Source organism: Chaetodon trifascialis, chromosome 21 (genome assembly GCF_039877785.1).
Source record: "Chaetodon trifascialis isolate fChaTrf1 chromosome 21, fChaTrf1.hap1, whole genome shotgun sequence".
Taxonomy (NCBI): Eukaryota; Metazoa; Chordata; class Actinopteri; order Chaetodontiformes; family Chaetodontidae; genus Chaetodon; species Chaetodon trifascialis.
In genome coordinates, this window is record NC_092076.1 from 6,219,336 (window position 1) to 6,223,984 (window position 4,649).

Consider the following 4,649-nt stretch of genomic DNA (forward strand, 5'->3'; position numbering starts at 1 on the left):
AAAATGTAGGCTGCAGCAAATAAGACTGGGGTGGGGAGATTAAAGCATAAACATGAGTATACGTGTGTGTATAAAGATGCTTAGTTAGATAGTGTATCAGTGGATCAGAGTCATGGTGTGTGTGTGTGTGTGTGTGTGTGTGTGTGTGTGTGTGTGTGTGTGTGTGTGTGTGTGTGTGTGTGTGTGTGAGGGGAAAGCAGGGCTTATCCGTTGTCATTTTGTGCTTCTCCCTCAGGATTAGACTTGTGTCTTATTAATGAAAAACTCATCAGATATCAGAACAGTTCCCCAAGGAACCAACCGGGGTTATGAGACACAGGTCAGATTAAGACCCCGTGTGTGTGTGTGTGTGTGTGTGTGTGTGTGTGTGTGTGTGTGTGTGTGTGTGTGTGTGTGTGTGTGTGTGTGTGTGTGTGTGTGTGTGTGTGTGTGTGTGTGTGAGCAGAAGAGAGAGAGCAGAGTGGTATTTAATTTTCCAAGATGGGGGATTATCACTGGCAGAATTTGATCATTCTGCTCTGATCAGGATGTTCAATCACAGCTTATCCCAAATATTAAACTCTCCGTCTTTTGTCCCCTTTCCCCTCAATCCCTCACACACACACACACACACACACACACACACACACACACACACACACACACACACACACATATCCCACTCCAATTGAGGAGCTTCTCATTGAGCAAAGTGGCCGGCTGAGCCTACTGTCAGGGTGGTGTGTGATTGTTCAGCCACCTGGTCACATCAGGAGATGGGTGAGGAGGGGGGAGAAGAAGGAGGAGGAGGAGGTGTTTTGGGGTAGGGTGTGAGGGGGTTCTCTGGTGGGGCAATGCCAGGCTTTAGCATCTTATGGAGGCAGCTAAGGAGAGTAAATTAAAAAACTGTTACATCTAATCCGGAGCACCAAGAACTAAGTGGCAAACACTCCTAAATCTGATCCCTTACATGCATCTGAATGAGCTTAAGCACACACATAAACACACATACAGATGCCAACAACACATGCACGCATTCCCTCAAATGATATGCACGCATGCAACAACATGCATACATGCACACATATTCCCCGCTGCTAAGTACTCTGCGATTGTGTCCCGGGCCAGATAGAGAGACAGAGGGAGGGAGGAGGGAGCGCAGGGGTGACGGGAGGTACAAGGCCCTGATCTGCACTCTCATTTTCAGCCTGAGGATCTGCACCCGGGACATCTGGGTCACGTCATTACAGCAATCTTCTGCTTGTTCATTCCCAGCTTTGAAGGGCTTAAAGTGACAGACCTACACACAAGCATTCACACAAAGCACCCACACATACAAGGATGCAGACACAGATGCAACATGAGAACAGTGACGGCTGATGCTCTTCAGTAACACAGATGTTAAGACGCACTGAGCAGGATGCACATGTTGTTTGAAGAGTGAAGATAAAATTTTCTGAATGGCTGGATTAATGTTACAAAATAGATTTGGGAATATAAATGTTCAAAGACTGGCTTTGGGTTGAAAGCAAAACAGTTTAAAAAAAAAAGAAAAGAAACAACGAAAGGAAGGAAGACAGAAACATTGAGAGCCACAGAAGCTCTGGCCCTGACTGGTGGAGTTACATCGCCCTCTAGTGGTGAAATGCTGGTTTCACAACAGCTTCGCAGTTCCACCTGTTGACCGGCAGGGGGAGCCACCTTACATACACCTCTATCTTCATTAAACAGCTTGCATATGACAAAAGTCTCGCTTTGCTGTGTTTGCTTTCATCTTGTCTTGAATGAAAAATCCGGAATACCTTGACTGTGCTGTTGTCACAAGTGTTTGATGACGGATTTCAGCTGACTTTCACATTTTTCTCTTGATCCTTCTGCCAAATTATTCGGCTTTTGACGTGGCAGCTATTGAATTAAATTGAAGTTAGAAGTCTATTCTCTTTCTATTGTGTTGTGCTCTTTTAATTCTTACGTCAAGCACTTTGAGTTATACAAAAAATGTTTGCCTTATGTTTGGGGAAGTTCTGAAGAAAACATTTCTGTCCATCTCTTAAAACTAAGGACACTCCTCCGTGTGTTGTTGGCTTAATGCGTCAATAAATAAATCAAAAAGTAACGAAACTAACCCAAAATATTTTTTAGTGTATGCAATGTAGGAAAAGATGTAGATGTCCTTTTTCCTGGATATGTTTGATGTAAAAGCCTTCTCTTACATGGACACAATCACGTTTTAATTCTATAATTTGTAGGTGAAGTTGAGATCCAGATTCTTCAGTCATTTAATATCGGAACACCTGTTGACATGAGTTTATTCACCTGCGTTTATTTCTGGTGTGAATGCGTATTTAGAGTTGCACCTGAATATACCACCGCTGTTACGGAGGGGGATTTCTGGATTGCGTCATTACGGCGCCGTACAGGAAGTCCCCCCCTCTTACTCGGGGTTTACCTGCCGTCACCACGTGAGGGTTAGTCTAAAAACTCTGCTCCAGGTGAGGCTCGAACTCACAACCTCGGCATTGCTCTGCTGCATACTGTCATATAAGTACCGCGCGCTAACCGATTGCGCCACTGGAGCTTCGGCGGTGAAGCGGCAGGAAATGAGTTTAAGAAAGAAAAGAAGAAGAAGAAGTGCGCGTGGAGGAAAGACGTCTTCTGTTTTGACTATCTTTTGTTGTGAATCGGTGTGGTTAGAAGTAATGCATGCTGGATGAGAAGCTCCCGAGACATTGGAGCCAAACCGCTGACCGAGAGCCGATTTACGTGCTGCGTTCAAGACCTCTCACAAAGCTCCGACTTCCAACGATTAGGAATTATGACGTGGTTTTTAGCGTTTTCTTGTTCGGGAAACCGAAAATAATTTCCTGTTGACCACTTAAAGTATTTTAGAAGGAAATTAGTAGTAGTGTAACTTATATACTTGACATCTCCTCATGCTGTAGCCTTTTTTTGTCTCTCGATCCTTGTTTGCGCAAGTAACAAATTGCAAAACACAACACACAGATACATAAATTGATTTATAAATAAATATGGTGGCTGAAATGCTCATCAAGGCGTCAAACAAAAAGCAGCTTTCATACTTTGCTAAGGAAACATAAACACACTGAGTGCTTCATAAAATTTAGACTTGTTTGAACGACACTGCGTCATAATTTGAATATGTCTGACAACCTGAAGGCAGCAGATTCCTGCAAGTGCTGCTGTGTTCTGGATGAGCTCAGTACATTATATGGCCAAAAGTATGCGGACACATCTGTGATATGGGCTTTTTTTCATGGTTTGGGTTAAGGAGAGTGAGTGTGCTTTCAGCTTTGTGGCAGCAAATACTGTCCTGTTTCAGCACTGAACCCTTGTCTAAAGAATCAGATCCATAAAGTAATGTTTTTCTGAGACCTCAACCCCATCCAACACCATTGGGAGCCTGGCCCAACATCAGTGTCTGACCTCGCTGATGGTGTTGTGGCTGAATGGGAGCAAATCCCTGCAGCCAGGTTCCAAAACTTGTACATAGCAGCAGTTTATGCCTACAGTTTTGAAATGACATGGTCAAGAATCATAAATGGGTGCAATGTATAGGTGTCCACATACTTTTGGCCACTACGGTGCGAGTACAGTCTGAAAGTGCTCGGGTTTTGGGTCACGTGCAGCTGCTACAGATGAACATGTTAAATCCGCTGATGCTTTTTTTTTTTTTTTTCTAATCCCCTGCAGTGCTCCTATATTTGAAAGACAAATCCAATTACCACGTTAGGTTCAAGCTAAATTCTGCCCTGTGTGCATTTTTCAGTTGAAAAGATATTTAAAAGGGGGATGATGGTCACCAGTGAATAGACATTTCCGAAAATGGAAGTTATTGCAGCAACTATTTGAAGACGTTGATTGAACACGTTTGACCATATTCATATGTGAAATACGTATTATAACAATACATATATGAGAGCGCCATCTGCTGGCTGTTTGCCGTAGGCGTATATACACACACTATACACAGCATAAAGTTCAAAACAGGAAATGTCAGAGTATGCAGTCCAATGCAAAGGTAAGTTAACTTTTCATTTTATGGGATACTGGCAGGTTACTGCTCATTATGCATGATTAGCCAAAGTTTTGTTAGCATCCAGTTAGCATTACATTAGCTTGCCATGTATATCTCGCTGGCCCTGCTGAGAGCTTCTCTTCATTTGGACATGTGTCTTTTGTCTGTGCTTTCTTTGTCCATTCTGACGATGAATGACTGACAGGCGCCAAATGAGTGGTGACGGTGACAGATAACGACAGCTGTAAAGCTACGATGGGAGGGTAAGCAGGAAAACGAAAAACCTTTCTGAACATAATAGGCCATGTGTCAACACACACACACACACACACACACGAAAAAACACACACACACAGTGAAGAACCTCAAGGCGGGCTGTAAGCTTCCAAGAGCATGATTTATGTTCTGAGAGCTCTCCTCGTTCCTCATCACTGTGTCAAATTGGCATATTTTCTGAGGGTTTTTTACAACATCCGCGCTCAGGCCACAGTGTGTATCATCTATTACACTCCCCCTCAAGAGCAACACAAAGACAGACAGAGAGACAGAGTAGGTGGCTGGGAGACAAGGCAGGCTCTCATAATACAACACCACCAAATGACTCACGGAGAGCGGACACAATAATCCAGCATTG

At 43.6% G+C, this 4,649-nt stretch overlaps 1 non-coding gene across 1 annotated transcript; it reads right to left on the reverse strand.

Moving 5' to 3' along the window:
- Nucleotides 1-2,463: 2,463 nt before the first annotated feature.
- On the reverse strand, nt 2,464-2,557 carry trnai-uau (transfer RNA isoleucine (anticodon UAU)). Its single transcript has 2 exons — nt 2,520-2,557; nt 2,464-2,499 (listed from the first exon to the last, which is right to left on the reverse strand). It is a non-coding gene; the product is annotated as a tRNA-Ile (tRNA).
- Between the last annotated feature and the right edge of the window lie 2,092 nt (nt 2,558-4,649).